This window comes from Oncorhynchus clarkii, chromosome 17 (genome assembly GCF_045791955.1).
Source record: "Oncorhynchus clarkii lewisi isolate Uvic-CL-2024 chromosome 17, UVic_Ocla_1.0, whole genome shotgun sequence".
Lineage (NCBI taxonomy): Eukaryota > Metazoa > Chordata > Actinopteri > Salmoniformes > Salmonidae > Oncorhynchus > Oncorhynchus clarkii.
The window spans coordinates 73,110,400-73,125,850 of record NC_092163.1 but is presented as its reverse complement, the minus strand read 5'-3'; the positions used below and the strand labels follow the sequence as shown (position 1 = coordinate 73,125,850).

Below are 15,451 nucleotides of genomic sequence, written 5' to 3'. Positions count from 1 at the left end.
CACAATGAAAAGTATACAGTATTTTTCCCAGCTTGATTTTGGTCAAATAAATATAGTTTTGAGCCAAACAGGAGTCAAATATTCAATCTTCTGACCTGTTATCAGACACGTTATCCATTGCGCCACTGGCCGCACAGCCAAGCTGAAGTCAGGACACACCTAGGCCAGTGTACACAGTCATAGCTTCTGTCACCGACAAGGTTCCTTGGGATTTCTGTTACAGATGCAAATCTTAATTTGATCCTCCTGTTGTTGCATGAATTTTACTGCAGAGCAAGAAATGCAGCCATGAAGTGTATTCAACGTTTAAAAAGCCTTGTATAATTTGAATCTACATAACATGTCACATTTCCTGTTGCTGAGGGAATATTGTTGTGTTGTGTGAAACTGCTGCCAGTTAAAATGCAGTATCTGTTGTTACACAAGTGCATCCCAAACGACAAGATATTCTTTCCCATACCGGGAGTTGAACCCGGGCCACCTGGGTGAAAACCAGGAATCCTAACCGCTAGACCATATGGGAAGACACATACTTAAAATACACATCACAGACAAATCTTTAAATGTTGACATTATGCCTGTTGGATTAAAAGCTACATCTTTTTTTCTCTGAGATGTTGGGGAATGTCCAGATGAAATCAGTCTAAAATGAGTTTGAAGTGAGAACAGCCAGAAGCACTGAAAAGTATACAGTATCAATCCCGGCTTGATTTCAATCAATTAAATTAAGTATCGAGCCAGCCAGGAGTCGAACCTAGAATCTTCTGATCCGTAGTCAGACACGTTATCCATTGCGCCACTGGCCCCACGTCTAAGCTGAAGTCAGGTCACAGCTAGACCAGTGTACACAGTCATTGCGTCTGTCAACAACAAGGTTCCTTGGTTTTCTGTTTCAGATGCATATCTTAATTTGATCCTCCTGTTGTTGCATGAATTTTACTGCAGAGCAAGAAATGCAAACTTGAAGTGTATTCAATGTTTAAAAAGTCTTGTAAATTATGAATCTACAAAACATGTCACATTTGCTGTTGCTGAGGGAATATTGTTGTGTTGTGTGATTCTGCTGCCAGTTAAAATGTGGTATCTGTTCTTACACAAGTGCATCCCAAATGACAAGATGTTCTTTCCCATACTGGGAGTTCAACCCGGGCGAAAACCAGGAATCCTAAACGCCAGACCATATGGGAAGACAGTTACTTAAAAAAAACATCACAGACAAATCCATAAACGTTGAAATTATGCTTGTTGTAATTACAAGCTCCATCTTTTTTCTCAGAGATGTTGGAGAAAAGTCCCATATAAAATCAGTCTAAAATGTGTTTGAATCGAGAACTGCCAGACACAATGAAAAGTATACAGTATTTTTCCCAGCTTGATTTTGGTCAAATAAATATAGTTTTGAGCCAAACAGTAGTCAAATATTCAATCTTCTGACCTGTTATCAGACACGTTATCCATTGCGCCACTGGCCGCACAGCCAAGCTCAAGTCAGGACACACCTAGGCCAGTGTACACAGTCATAGCTTCTGTCACCGACAAGGTTCCTTGGGATTTCTGTTACAGATGCAAATCTTAATTTGATCCTCCTGTTGTTGCATGAATTTTACTGCAGAGCAAGAAATGCAGCCATGAAGTGTATTCAACGTTTAAAAAGCCTTGTATAATTTGAAGCTACATAACATGTCACATTTCCTGTTGCTGAGGGAATATTGTTGTGTTGTGTGAAACTGCTGCCAGTTAAAATGCAGTATCTGTTGTTACACAAGTGCATCCCAAACAACAAGATATTCTTTCCCATACCGGGAGTTGAACCCGGGCCACCTGGGTGAAAACCAGGAATCCTAACCGCTAGACCATATGGGAAGACACATACTTAAAATACACATCACAGACAAATCTTTAAATGTTGACATTATGCCTGTTGGATTAAAAGCTACATATTTTTTTCTCTGAGATGTTGGGGAATGTCCAGATGAAATCAGTTTGAAGTGAGAACAGCCAGAAGCACTGAAAAGTATACAGTATCAATCCCAGCTTGATTTCAATCAATTACATTAAGTTCGAGCCAGCCAGGAGTCGAACCTAGAATCTTCTGATCCGTAGTCAGACACGTTATCCATTGCGCCACTGGCCCCACGTCTAAGCTGAAGTCAGGTCACAGCTAGACCAGTGTACACAGTCATTGCGTCTGTCAACAACAAGGTTCCTTGGTTTTCTGTTTCAGATGCATATCTTAATTTGATCCTCCTGTTGTTGCATGAATTTTACTGCAGAGCAAGAAATGCAAACTTGAAGTGTATTCAATGTTTAAAAAGTCTTGTAAATTATGAATCTACAAAACATGTCACATTTGCTGTTGCTGAGGGAATATTGTTGTGTTGTGTGATTCTGCTGCCAGTTAAAATGTGGTATCTGTTCTTACACAAGTGCATCCCAAATGACAAGATGTTCTTTCCCATACTGGGAGTTCAACCCGGGCGAAAACCAGGAATCCTAAACGCCAGACCATATGGGAAGACAGTTACTTAAAAAAAACATCACAGACAAATCCATAAACGTTGAAATTATGCTTGTTGTAATTACAAGCTCCATCTTTTTTCTCAGAGATGTTGGAGAAAAGTCCCATATAAAATCAGTCTAAAATGTGTTTGAATCGAGAACTGCCAGACACAATGAAAAGTATACAGTATTTTTCCCAGCTTGATTTTGGTCAAATAAATATAGTTTTGAGCCAAACAGTAGTCAAATATTCAATCTTCTGACCTGTTATCAGACACGTTATCCATTGCGCCACTGGCCGCACAGCCAAGCTCAAGTCAGGACACACCTAGGCCAGTGTACACAGTCATAGCTTCTGTCACCGACAAGGTTCCTTGGGATTTCTGTTACAGATGCAAATCTTAATTTGATCCTCCTGTTGTTGCATGAATTTTACTGCAGAGCAAGAAATGCAGCCATGAAGTGTATTCAACGTTTAAAAAGCCTTGTATAATTTGAATCTACATAACATGTCACATTTCCTGTTGCTGAGGGAATATTGTTGTGTTGTGTGAAACTGCTGCCAGTTAAAATGCAGTATCTGTTGTTACACAAGTGCATCCCAAACAACAAGATATTCTTTCCCATACCGGGAGTTGAACCCGGGCCACCTGGGTGAAAACCAGGAATCCTAACCGCTAGACCATATGGGAAGACACATACTTAAAATACACATCACAGACAAATCTTTAAATGTTGACATTATGCCTGTTGGATTAAAAGCTACATCTTTTTTTCTCTGAGATGTTGGGGAATGTCCAGATGAAATCAGTCTAAAATGAGTTTGAAGTGAGAACAGCCAGAAGCACTGAAAAGTATACAGTATCAATCCCGGCTTGATTTCAATCAATTAAATTAAGTATCGAGCCAGCCAGGAGTCGAACCTAGAATCTTCTGATCCGTAGTCAGACACGTTATCCATTGCGCCACTGGCCCCACGTCTAAGCTGAAGTCAGGTCACAGCTAGACCAGTGTACACAGTCATTGCGTCTGTCAACAACAAGGTTCCTTGGTTTTCTGTTTCAGATGCATATCTTAATTTGATCCTCCTGTTGTTGCATGAATTTTACTGCAGAGCAAGAAATGCAAACTTGAAGTGTATTCAATGTTTAAAAAGTCTTGTAAATTATGAATCTACAAAACATGTCACATTTGCTGTTGCTGAGGGAATATTGTTGTGTTGTGTGATTCTGCTGCCAGTTAAAATGTGGTATCTGTTCTTACACAAGTGCATCCCAAATGACAAGATGTTCTTTCCCATACTGGGAGTTCAACCCGGGCGAAAACCAGGAATCCTAAACGCCAGACCATATGGGAAGACAGTTACTTAAAAAAAACATCACAGACAAATCCATAAACGTTGAAATTATGCTTGTTGTAATTACAAGCTCCATCTTTTTTCTCAGAGATGTTGGAGAAAAGTCCCATATAAAATCAGTCTAAAATGTGTTTGAATCGAGAACTGCCAGACACAATGAAAAGTATACAGTATTTTTCCCAGCTTGATTTTGGTCAAATAAATATAGTTTTGAGCCAAACAGGAGTCAAATATTCAATCTTCTGACCTGTTATCAGACACGTTATCCATTGCGCCACTGGCCGCACAGCCAAGCTGAAGTCAGGACACACCTAGGCCAGTGTACACAGTCATAGCTTCTGTCACCGACAAGGTTCCTTGGGATTTCTGTTACAGATGCAAATCTTAATTTGATCCTCCTGTTGTTGCATGAATTTTACTGCAGAGCAAGAAATGCAGCCATGAAGTGTATTCAACGTTTAAAAAGCCTTGTATAATTTGAATCTACATAACATGTCACATTTCCTGTTGCTGAGGGAATATTGTTGTGTTGTGTGAAACTGCTGCCAGTTAAAATGCAGTATCTGTTGTTACACAAGTGCATCCCAAACAACAAGATATTCTTTCCCATACCGGGAGTTGAACCCGGGCCACCTGGGTGAAAACCAGGAATCCTAACCGCTAGACCATATGGGAAGACACATACTTAAAATACACATCACAGACAAATCTTTAAATGTTGACATTATGCCTGTTGGATTAAAAGCTACATCTTTTTTTCTCTGAGATGTTGGGGAATGTCCAGATGAAATCAGTCTAAAATGAGTTTGAAGTGAGAACAGCCAGAAGCACTGAAAAGTATACAGTATCAATCCCGGCTTGATTTCAATCAATTAATTAAGTATCGAGCCAGCCAGGAGTCGAACCTAGAATCTTCTGATCCGTAGTCAGACACGTTATCCATTGCGCCACTGGCCCCACGTCTAAGCTGAAGTCAGGTCACAGCTAGACCAGTGTACACAGTCATTGCGTCTGTCAACAACAAGGTTCCTTGGTTTTCTGTTTCAGATGCATATCTTAATTTGATCCTCCTGTTGTTGCATGAATTTTACTGCAGAGCAAGAAATGCAAACTTGAAGTGTATTCAATGTTTAAAAAGTCTTGTAAATTATGAATCTACAAAACATGTCACATTTGCTGTTGCTGAGGGAATATTGTTGTGTTGTGTGATTCTGCTGCCAGTTAAAATGTGGTATCTGTTCTTACACAAGTGCATCCCAAATGACAAGATGTTCTTTCCCATACTGGGAGTTCAACCCGGGCGAAAACCAGGAATCCTAAACGCCAGACCATATGGGAAGACAGTTACTTAAAAAAACATCACAGACAAATCCATAAACGTTGAAATTATGCTTGTTGTAATTACAAGCTCCATCTTTTTTCTCAGAGATGTTGGAGAAAAGTCCCATATAAAATCAGTCTAAAATGTGTTTGAATCGAGAACTGCCAGACACAATGAAAAGTATACAGTATTTTTCCCAGCTTGATTTTGGTCAAATAAATCTAGTTTTGAGCCAAACAGGAGTCAAATATTCAATCTTCTGACCTGTTATCAGACACGTTATCCATTGCGCCACTGGCCGCACAGCCAAGCTGAAGTCAGGACACACCTAGGCCAGTGTACACAGTCATAGCTTCTGTCACCGACAAGGTTCCTTGGGATTTCTGTTAGAGATGCAAATCTTAATTTGATCCTCCTGTTGTTGCATGAATTTTACTGCAGAGCAAGAAATGCAGCCATGAAGTGTATTCAATGTTTAAAAAGTCTTGTAAATTATGAATCTACATAACATGTCACATTTCCTGTTGCTGAGGGAATATTGTTGTGTTGTGTGAAACTGCTGCCAGTTAAAATGCAGTATCTGTTGTTACACAAGTGCATCCCAAACGACAAGATATTCTTTCCCATACCGGGAGTTGAACCCGGGCCACCTGGGTGAAAACCAGGAATCCTAACCGCTAGACCATATGGGAAGACACATACTTAAAATACACATCACAGACAAATCTTTAAATGTTGACATTATGCCTGTTGGATTAAAAGCTACATATTTTTTTCTCTGAGATGTTGGGGAATGTCCAGATGGAATCAGTCCAAAATGAGTTTGAAGTGAGAACAGCCAGAAGCACTGAAAAGTATACAGTATCAATCCCGGCTTGATTTCAATCAATTAAATTAAGTATCGAGCCAGCCAGGAGTCGAACCTAGAATCTTCTGATCCGTAGTCAGACACGTTATCCATTGCGCCACTGGCCCCACGTCTAAGCTGAAGTCAGGTCACAGCTAGACCAGTGTACACAGTCATTGCGTCTGTCAACAACAAGGTTCCTTGGTTTTCTGTTTCAGATGCATATCTTAATTTGATCCTCCTGTTGTTGCATGAATTTTACTGCAGAGCAAGAAATGCAAACTTGAAGTGTATTCAATGTTTAAAAAGTCTTGTAAATTATGAATCTACAAAACATGTCACATTTGCTGTTGCTGAGGGAATATTGTTGTGTTGTGTGATTCTGCTGCCAGTTAAAATGTGGTATCTGTTCTTACACAAGTGCATCCCAAATGACAAGATGTTCTTTCCCATACTGGGAGTTCAACCCGGGCGAAAACCAGGAATCCTAAACGCCAGACCATATGGGAAGACAGTTACTTAAAAAAAACATCACAGACAAATCCATAAACGTTGAAATTATGCTTGTTGTAATTACAAGCTCAATTTTTTTTCTCAGAGATGTTGGAGAAAAGTCCCATGTAAAATCAGTCTAAAATGTGTTTGAATCGAGAAATGCCAGACACAATGAAAAGTATACAGTATTTACCCCAGCTTGATTTTGGTCAAATAAATATAGTTTTGAGCCAAACAGGAGTCAAATATTCAATCTTCTGACCTGTTATCAGACACGTTATCCATTGCGCCACTGGCCGCACAGCCAAGCTGAAGTCAGGACACACCTCGGCCAGTGTACACAGTCATAGCTTCTGTCACAGACAAGGTTCCTTGGGATTTCTGTTAAAGATGCAAATCTTAATTTGATCCTCCTGTTGTTGCATGAATTTTACTGCAGAGCAAGAAATGCAGCCATGAAGTGTATTCAACGTTTAAAATGCCTTGTATAATTTTAATCTACATAAAATGTCACATTTCCTGTTGCTGAGGGAATATTGTTGTGTTGTGCGAAACTGCTGCCAGTTAAAATGCAGTATCTGTTGTTACACAAGTGCATCCCAAACTGCAAGATATTCTTTCCCATACCGGGAGTTGAACCCGGGCCACCTGGGTGAAAACCAGGAATCCTAACCGCTAGACCATATGGGAAGACACATACTTAAAATACACATCACAGACAAATCTTTAAATGTTGACATTATGCCTGTTGGATTAAAAGCTACATCTTTTTTTCTCTGAGATGTTGGGGAATGTCCAGATGGAATCAGTCCAAAATGAGTTTGAAGTGAGAACAGCCAGAAGCACTGAAAAGAATACAGTATCAATCCCGGCTTGATTTCAATCAATTAAATTAAGTATCGAGCCAGCCAGGAGTCGAACCTAGAATCTTCTGATCCGTAGTCAGACACGTTATCCATTGCGCCACTGGCCCCACGTCTAAGCTGAAGTCAGGTCACAGCTAGACCAGTGTACACAGTCATTGCGTCTGTCAACAACAAGGTTCCTTGGTTTTCTGTTTCAGATGCATATCTTAATTTGATCCTCCTGTTGTTGCATGAATTTTACTGCAGAGCAAGAAATGCAAACTTGAAGTGTATTCAATGTTTAAAAATTCTTGTAAATTATGAATCTACAAAACATGTCACATTTGTTGTTGCTGAGGGAATATTGTTGTGTTGTGTGATTCTGCTGCCAGTTAAAATGTTGTATCTGTTCTTACACAAGTGCTTCCCAAATGACAAGATGTTCTTTCCATACTGGGAGTTCAACCCGGGCGAAAACCAGGAATCCTAAACGCCAGACCTTATGGGAAGACAGTTACTTTAAAAAAACAACACAGACAAATCCATAAACGTTGAAATTATGCTTGTTGTAATTACAAGATCCATTTTTTTTCTCAGAGATGTTGGAGAAAAGTCCCATGTAAAATCAGTCTAAAATGTGTTTGAATCGAGAACTGCCAGACACAATGAAAAGTATACAGTATTTTCCCCAGCTTGATTTTGGTCAAATAAATCTAGTTTTGAGCCAAACAGGAGTCAAATATTCAATCTTCTGACCGGTTATCAGACACGTTATCCATTGCGCCACTGGCCGCACAGCAAAGCTGAAGTCAGGACACACCTCGGCCAGTGTACACAGTCATAGCTTCTGTCACAGACAAGGTTCCTTGGGATTTCTGTTAAAAATGCAAATCTTAATTTGATCCTCCTGTTTTTGCATGAATTTTACTGCAGAGCAAGAAATGCAGCCATGAAGTGTATTCAACGTTTAAAATGCCTTGTATAATTTGAATCTACATAACATGTCACATTTCCTGTTGCTGAGGGAATATTGTTGTGTTGTGTGAAACTGCTGTCAGTTAAAATGCAGTATCTGTTGTTACACAAGTGCATCCCAAACGACAAGATATTCTTTCCTATACCGGGAGTTGAAGCCGGGCCACCTGGGTGAAAACCAGGAATCCTAACCGCTAGACCATATGGGAAGACACATACTTAGAATACACATCACAGACAAATCTTTAAATGTTGACATTATGCCTGTTGGATTAAAATCTACATCTTTTTTTCTCTGAGATGTTGGGGAATGTCCAGATGAAATCAGTCTAAAATGAGTTTGAAGTGAGAACAGCCCTGAACAACACTGAAAAGTATTCAGTGTCAATCCCGGCTTGATTTCAATCAATTAAATTAAGTATCGAGCCAGCCAGGAGTCGAACCTAGAATCTTCTGATCCGTAGTCAGACACGTTATCCATTGCGCCACTGGCCCCACGTCTAAGCTGAAGTCAGGTCACAGCTAGACCAGTGTACACAGTCATTGCGTCTGTCAACAACAAGGTTCCTTGGTTTTCTGTTTCAGATGCATATCTTAATTTGATCCTCCTGTTGTTGCATGAATTTTACTGCAGAGCAAGAAATGCAAACTTGAAGTGTATTCAATGTTTAAAAAGTCTTGTAAATTATGAATCTACAAAACATGTCACATTTGCTGTTGCTGAGGGAATATTGTTGTGTTGTGTGATTCTGCTGCCAGTTAAAATGTGGTATCTGTTCTTACACAAGTGCATCCCAAATGACAAGATGTTCTTTCCCATACTGGGAGTTCAACCCGGGCGAAAACCAGGAATCCTAAAAGCCAGACCATATGGGAAGACAGTTACTTTAAAAAAACATCACAGACAAATCCATAAACGTTGAAATTATGCTTGTTGTAATTACAAGCTCCATCTTTTTCTCAGAGATGTTGGAGAAAAGTCCCATATAAAATCAGTCTAAAATGTGTTTGAATCGAGAACTGCCAGACACAATGAAAAGTATACAGTATTTTTCCCAGCTTGATTTTGGTCAAGTAAATCTAGTTTTGAGCCAAACAGGAGTCAAATATTCAATCTTCTGACCTGTTATCAGACACGTTATCCATTGTGCCACTGTCCGCACAGCCAAGCTGAAGTCAGGACACACCTAGGCCAGTGTACACAGTCATAGCTTCTGTCACAGACAAGGTTCCTTGGGATTTCTGTTACAGATGCAAATCTTAATTTGATCCTCCTGTTGTTGCATGAATTTTACTGCAGAGCAAGAAATGCAGCCATGAAGTGTATTCAACGTTTAAAAAGCCTTGTATAATTTGAATCTACATAACATGTCACATTTCCTGTTGCTGAGGGAATATTGTTGTGTTGCGTGAAATTGCTGACAGTTAAAATGCAGTATCTGTTGTTACACAAGTGCATCCCAAAAGACAAGATATTCTTTTCCATACCGGGAGTTGAACCCGGGCCACCTGGGTGAAAACCAGGAATCCTAACCGCTAGACCATATGGGAAGACACATACTTAAGAATACAGTATCAATCCCGGCTTGATTTCAATCAATTAAATATCGAGCCAGCCAGGAGTCGAACCTAGAATATTCTGATCCGTAGTCAGACACGTTATCCATTGCGCCACTGGCCCCACATCTAAGCTGCAGTCAGGTCACAGCTAGACCAGTGTACACAGTCATTGTGTCTGTCAACAACAAGGTTCCTTGGTTTTCTGTTTCAGATGCATATCTTAATTTGATCCTCCTGTTGTTGCATGAATTTTACTGCAGAGCAAGAAATGCAAACTTGAAGTGTATTCAATGTTTAAAAAGTCTTGTAAATTATGAATCTACAAAACATGTCACATTTGCTGTTGCTGAGGGAATATTGTTGTGTTGTGTGATTCTGCTGCCAGTTAAAATGTGGTATCTGTTCTTACACAAGTGCATCCCAAATGACAAGATGTTCTTTCCCATACTGGGAGTTCAACCCGGGCGAAAACCAGGAATCCTAAAAGCCAGACCATATGGGAAGACAGTTACTTTAAAAAAACATCACAGACAAATCCATAAACGTTTAAATGATGCTTGTTGTAATTACAAGCTCCATCTTTTTCTCAGAGATGTTGGAGAAAAGTCCCATATAAAATCAGTCTAAAATGTGTTTGAATCGAGAACTGCCAGACACAATGAAAAGTATACAGTATTTTTCCCAGCTTGATCTTGGTCAAGTAAATCTAGTTTTGAGCCAAACAGGAGTCAAATATTCAATCTTCTGACCTGTTATCAGACACGTTATCCATTGCGCCACTGTCCGCACAGCCAAGCTGAAGTCAGGACACACCTAGGCCAGTGTACACAGTCATAGCTTCTGTCACAGACAAGGTTCCTTGGGATTTCTGTTACAGATGCAAATCTTAATTTGATCCTCCTGTTGTTGCATGAATTTTACTGCAGAGCAAGAAATGCAGCCATGAAGTGTATTCAACGTTTAAAAAGCCTTGTATAATTTGAATCTACATAACATGTCACATTTCCTGTTGCTGAGGGAATATTGTTGTGTTGTGTGAAACTGCTGCCAGTTAAAATGCAATATCTGTTGTTACACAAGTGCATCCCAAACGACAAGATATTCTTTCCCATACCGGGAGTTGAACCCAGGCCACCTGGGTGAAAACCAGGAATCCTAACCGCTAGACCATATGGGAAGACACATACTTAAAACACACATCACAGACTAATCTTTAAATGTTGACATTATGCCTGTTGGATTAAAAGCTACATCTTTTTTTTCTCTGAGATGTTGGGGAATGTCCAGATGAAATCAGTCTAAAATGAGTTTGAACTGAGAACAGCCAGAAGCACTGAAAAGTATACAGTATCAATCCCGGCTTGATTTCAATCAATTAAATTAAGTATCGAGCCAGCCAGGAGTCGAACCTAGAATCTTCTGATCTGTAGTCGGACACGTTATCCATTGGGCCACTGGCCCCACGTCTAAGCTGAAGTCAGGTCATAGCTAGACCAGTGTACACAGTCATTGCGTCTGTCAACATCAAGGTTCCTTGGTTTTCTGATTCAGATGCATATCTTAATTTGATCCTCCTGTTGTTGCATGAATTTTACTGCAGAGCAAGAAATGCAAACTTGAAGTGTATTCAATGTTTAAAAAGTCTTGTAAATTATGAATCTACAAAACATGTCACATTTGCTGTTGCTGAGGGAATATTGTTGTGTTGTGTGATTCTGCTGCCAGTTAAAATGTGGTATCTGTTCTTACACAAGTGCATCCCAAATGACAAGATGTTCTTTCCCATACTGGGAGTTCAACCCGGGCGAAAACCAGGAATCCTAAACGCCAGACCATATGGGAAGACAGTTACTTAAAAAAAACATCACAGACAAATCCATAAACGTTGAAATTATGCTTGTTGTAATTACAAGATCCATCTTTTTTCTCAGAGATGTTGGAGAAAAGTCCCACGTAAAATCAGTCTAAAATGTGTTTGAATCGAGAACTGCCAGACACAATGAAAAGTATACAGTATTTTTCCCAGCTTGATTTTGGTCAAATAAATCTAGTTTTGAGCCAAACAGGAGTCAAATATTCAATCTTCTGACCTGTTATCAGACACGTTATCCATTGCGCCACTGGCCGCACAGCCAAGCTGAAGTCAGGACACACCTAGGCCAGTGTACACAGTCATAGCTTCTGTCACCGACAAGGTTCCTTGGGATTTCTGTTACAGATGCAAATCTTAATTTGATCCTCCTGTTGTTGCATGAATTTTACTGCAGAGCAAGAAATGCAGCCATGAAGTGTATTCAACGTTTAAAATGCCTTGTATAATTTGAATCTACATAACATGTCACATTTCCTGTTGCTGAGGGAATATTGTTGTGTTGTGTGAAACTGCTGCCAGTTAAAATGCAGTATCTGTTGTTACACAAGTGCATCCCAAACAATAAGATATTCTTTCCCATACCGGGAGTTGAACCCGGGACACCTGGGTGAAAACCAGGAATCCTAACCGCTAGACCATATGGAAAGACACATACTTAAAATACACATCACAGACAAATCTTTAAATGTTGACATTATGCCTGTTGGATTAAAAGCTACATCTTTTTTTCTCTGAGATGTTGGGGAATGTCCAGATGAAATCAGTCTAAAATGAGAACAGCCAGAAGCACTGAAAAGTATACAGTATCAATCCCAGCTTGATTTCAATCAATTATATTAAGTTCGAGCCAGCCAGGAGTCGAACCTAGAATCTTCTGATCCGTAGTCAGACACGTTATCCATTGCGCCACTGGCCCCACGTCTAAGCTGAAGTCAGGTCACAGCTAGACCAGTGTACACAGTCATTGCGTCTGTCAACAACAAGGTTCCTTGGTTTTCTGTTTCAGATGCATATCTTAATTTGATCCTCCTGTTGTTGCATGAATTTTACTGCAGAGCAAGAAATGCAAACTTGAAGTGTATTCAATGTTTAAAAAGTCTTGTAAATTATGAATCTACAAAACATGTCACATTTGCTGTTGCTGAGGGAATATTGTTGTGTTGTGTGATTCTGCTGCCAGTTAAAATGTGGTATCTGTTCTTACACAAGTGCATCCCAAACGACAAGATATTCTTTCCCATACCGGGAGTTGAACCCGGGCGAAAACCAGGAATCCTAACCGCTAGACCATATGGGAAGACACATACTTAAAATACACATCACAGACAAATCTTTAAATGTTGACATTATGCCTGTTGGATTAAAAGCTACATCTTTTTTTCTCTGAGATGTTGGGGAATGTCCAGATGGAATCAGTCTAAAATGAGTTTGAAGTGAGAACAGCCAGAAGCACTGAAAAGAATACAGTATCAATCCCGGCTTGATTTCAATCAATTAAATTAAGTATCGAGCCAGCCAGGAGTCGAACCTAGAATCTTCTGATCCGTAGTCAGACACGTTATCCATTGCGCCACTGGCCGCACAGCAAAGCTGAAGTCAGGACACACCTAGGCCAGTGTACACAGTCATAGCTTCTGTCACCGACAAGGTTCCTTGGGATTTCTGTTACAGATGCAAATCTTAATTTGATCCTCCTGTTGTTGCATGAATTTTACTGCAGAGCAAGAAATGCAGCCATGAAGTGTATTCAACGTTTAAAAAGCCTTGTATAATTTGAATCTACATAACATGTCACATTTCCTGTTGCTGAGGGAATATTGTTGTGTTGTGTGAAACTGCTGCCAGTTAAAATGCAGTATCTGTTGTTACACAAGTGCATCCCAAACAACAAGATATTCTTTCCCATACCGGGAGTTGAACCCGGGACACCTGGGTGAAAACCAGGAATCCTAACCGCTAGACCATATGGGAAGACACATACTTAAAATACACATCACAGACAAATCTTTAAATGTTGACATTATGCCTGTTGGATTAAAAGCTACATCTTTTTTTCTCTGAGATGTTGGGGAATGTCCAGATGAAATCAGTCTAAAATGAGTTTGAAGTGAGAACAGCCAGAAGCACTGAAAAGTATACAGTATCAATCCCAGCTTGATTTCAATCAATTATATTAAGTTCGAGCCAGCCAGGAGTCGAACCTAGAATCTTCTGATCCGTAGTCAGACACGTTATCCATTGCGCCACTGGCCCCACGTCTAAGCTGAAGTCAGGTCACAGCTAGACCAGTGTACACAGTCATTGCGTCTGTCAACAACAAGGTTCCTTGGTTTTCTGTTTCAGATGCATATCTTAATTTGATCCTCCTGTTGTTGCATGAATTTTACTGCAGAGCAAGAAATGCAAACTTGAAGTGTATTCAATGTTTAAAAAGTCTTGTAAATTATGAATCTACAAAACATGTCACATTTGCTGTTGCTGAGGGAATATTGTTGTGTTGTGTGATTCTGCTGCCAGTTAAAATGTGGTATCTGTTCTTACACAAGTGCATCCCAAATGACAAGATGTTCTTTCCCATACTGGGAGTTCAACCCGGGCGAAAACCAGGAATCCTAAACGCCAGACCATATGGGAAGACAGTTACTTAAAAAAAACATCACAGACAAATCCATAAACGTTGAAATTATGCTTGTTGTAATTACAAGCTCCATCTTTTTTCTCAGAGATGTTGGAGAAAAGTCCCATATAAAATCAGTCTAAAATGTGTTTGAATCGAGAACTGCCAGACACAATGAAAAGTATACAGTATTTTTCCCAGCTTGATTTTGGTCAAATAAATCTAGTTTTGAGCCAAACAGGAGTCAAATATTCAATCTTCTGACCTGTTATCAGACACGTCATCCATTGCGCCACTGGCCGCACAGCCAAGCTGAAGTCAGGACACACCTAGGCCAGTGTACACAGTCATAGCTTCTGTCACCGACAAGGTTCCTTGGGATTTCTGTTACAGATGCAAATCTTAATTTGATCCTCCTGTTGTTGCATGAATTTTACTGCAGAGCAAGAAATGCAAACTTGAAGTGTATTCAATGTTTAAAAAGTCTTGTAAATTATGAATCTACAAAACATGTCACATTTGCTGTTGCTGAGGGAATATTGTTGTGTTGTGCGAAACTGCTGCCAGTTAAAATGCAGTATCTGTTGTTACACAAGTGCATCCCAAACGACAAGATATTCATTCCCATACCGGGAGTTGAAACCGGGCCACCTGGGTGAAAACCAGGAATCCTAACCGCTAGACCATATGGGAAGACACATACTTAAAATACACATCACAGACAAATCTTTAAATGTTGACATTATGCCTGTTGGATTAAAAGCTACATCTTTTTTTCTCTGAGATGTTGGGGAATGTCCAGATGGAATCAGTCCAAAATGAGTTTGAAGTGAGAACAGCCAGAAGCACTGAAAAGAACACAGTATCAATCCCGGCTTGATTTCAATCAATTAAATTAAGTATCGAGCCAGCCAGGAGTCGAACCTAGAATCTTCTGATCCGTAGTCAGACACATTATCCATTAGGCCACTGGCCCCACATCTAAGCTGAAGTCAGGTCACAGCTAGACCAGTGTACACAGTCATTGCGTCTGTCAACAACAAGGTTCCTTGGCTTTCTGTT

General features: G+C 39.9%; 22 non-coding genes across 22 annotated transcripts; all 22 read right to left on the bottom strand.

Annotated features, from left to right (window-relative positions):
- Positions 1-451: 451 nt before the first annotated feature.
- Positions 452-523, bottom strand: trnae-uuc (transfer RNA glutamic acid (anticodon UUC)). Its single transcript has one exon. It is a non-coding gene; the product is annotated as a tRNA-Glu (tRNA).
- A 210-nt stretch (positions 524-733) lies between these two features.
- Positions 734-806, bottom strand: trnar-acg (transfer RNA arginine (anticodon ACG)). Its single transcript has one exon. It is a non-coding gene; the product is annotated as a tRNA-Arg (tRNA).
- A 985-nt stretch (positions 807-1,791) lies between these two features.
- trnae-uuc (transfer RNA glutamic acid (anticodon UUC)) lies at positions 1,792-1,863 on the bottom strand. The gene has a single exon. It is a non-coding gene; the product is annotated as a tRNA-Glu (tRNA).
- A 198-nt stretch (positions 1,864-2,061) lies between these two features.
- Positions 2,062-2,134, bottom strand: trnar-acg (transfer RNA arginine (anticodon ACG)). The gene has a single exon. It is a non-coding gene; the product is annotated as a tRNA-Arg (tRNA).
- Positions 2,135-3,119: 985 nt separating this feature from the next.
- Positions 3,120-3,191, bottom strand: trnae-uuc (transfer RNA glutamic acid (anticodon UUC)). The gene has a single exon. It is a non-coding gene; the product is annotated as a tRNA-Glu (tRNA).
- A 210-nt stretch (positions 3,192-3,401) lies between these two features.
- trnar-acg (transfer RNA arginine (anticodon ACG)) lies at positions 3,402-3,474 on the bottom strand. The gene has a single exon. It is a non-coding gene; the product is annotated as a tRNA-Arg (tRNA).
- Positions 3,475-4,459: 985 nt separating this feature from the next.
- Positions 4,460-4,531, bottom strand: trnae-uuc (transfer RNA glutamic acid (anticodon UUC)). Its single transcript has one exon. It is a non-coding gene; the product is annotated as a tRNA-Glu (tRNA).
- Positions 4,532-4,740: 209 nt separating this feature from the next.
- Positions 4,741-4,813, bottom strand: trnar-acg (transfer RNA arginine (anticodon ACG)). Its single transcript has one exon. It is a non-coding gene; the product is annotated as a tRNA-Arg (tRNA).
- Positions 4,814-5,797: 984 nt separating this feature from the next.
- On the bottom strand, positions 5,798-5,869 carry trnae-uuc (transfer RNA glutamic acid (anticodon UUC)). The gene has a single exon. It is a non-coding gene; the product is annotated as a tRNA-Glu (tRNA).
- Positions 5,870-6,079: 210 nt separating this feature from the next.
- trnar-acg (transfer RNA arginine (anticodon ACG)) lies at positions 6,080-6,152 on the bottom strand. Its single transcript has one exon. It is a non-coding gene; the product is annotated as a tRNA-Arg (tRNA).
- A 985-nt stretch (positions 6,153-7,137) lies between these two features.
- On the bottom strand, positions 7,138-7,209 carry trnae-uuc (transfer RNA glutamic acid (anticodon UUC)). Its single transcript has one exon. It is a non-coding gene; the product is annotated as a tRNA-Glu (tRNA).
- A 210-nt stretch (positions 7,210-7,419) lies between these two features.
- trnar-acg (transfer RNA arginine (anticodon ACG)) lies at positions 7,420-7,492 on the bottom strand. The gene has a single exon. It is a non-coding gene; the product is annotated as a tRNA-Arg (tRNA).
- Positions 7,493-8,476: 984 nt separating this feature from the next.
- Positions 8,477-8,548, bottom strand: trnae-uuc (transfer RNA glutamic acid (anticodon UUC)). Its single transcript has one exon. It is a non-coding gene; the product is annotated as a tRNA-Glu (tRNA).
- Positions 8,549-8,761: 213 nt separating this feature from the next.
- Positions 8,762-8,834, bottom strand: trnar-acg (transfer RNA arginine (anticodon ACG)). The gene has a single exon. It is a non-coding gene; the product is annotated as a tRNA-Arg (tRNA).
- Positions 8,835-9,818: 984 nt separating this feature from the next.
- On the bottom strand, positions 9,819-9,890 carry trnae-uuc (transfer RNA glutamic acid (anticodon UUC)). Its single transcript has one exon. It is a non-coding gene; the product is annotated as a tRNA-Glu (tRNA).
- Positions 9,891-9,947: 57 nt separating this feature from the next.
- Positions 9,948-10,020, bottom strand: trnar-acg (transfer RNA arginine (anticodon ACG)). The gene has a single exon. It is a non-coding gene; the product is annotated as a tRNA-Arg (tRNA).
- A 984-nt stretch (positions 10,021-11,004) lies between these two features.
- On the bottom strand, positions 11,005-11,076 carry trnae-uuc (transfer RNA glutamic acid (anticodon UUC)). Its single transcript has one exon. It is a non-coding gene; the product is annotated as a tRNA-Glu (tRNA).
- A 1,269-nt stretch (positions 11,077-12,345) lies between these two features.
- trnae-uuc (transfer RNA glutamic acid (anticodon UUC)) lies at positions 12,346-12,417 on the bottom strand. The gene has a single exon. It is a non-coding gene; the product is annotated as a tRNA-Glu (tRNA).
- Positions 12,418-12,615: 198 nt separating this feature from the next.
- Positions 12,616-12,688, bottom strand: trnar-acg (transfer RNA arginine (anticodon ACG)). The gene has a single exon. It is a non-coding gene; the product is annotated as a tRNA-Arg (tRNA).
- A 983-nt stretch (positions 12,689-13,671) lies between these two features.
- On the bottom strand, positions 13,672-13,743 carry trnae-uuc (transfer RNA glutamic acid (anticodon UUC)). Its single transcript has one exon. It is a non-coding gene; the product is annotated as a tRNA-Glu (tRNA).
- A 209-nt stretch (positions 13,744-13,952) lies between these two features.
- trnar-acg (transfer RNA arginine (anticodon ACG)) lies at positions 13,953-14,025 on the bottom strand. The gene has a single exon. It is a non-coding gene; the product is annotated as a tRNA-Arg (tRNA).
- Positions 14,026-15,010: 985 nt separating this feature from the next.
- Positions 15,011-15,082, bottom strand: trnae-uuc (transfer RNA glutamic acid (anticodon UUC)). The gene has a single exon. It is a non-coding gene; the product is annotated as a tRNA-Glu (tRNA).
- Between the last annotated feature and the right edge of the window lie 369 nt (positions 15,083-15,451).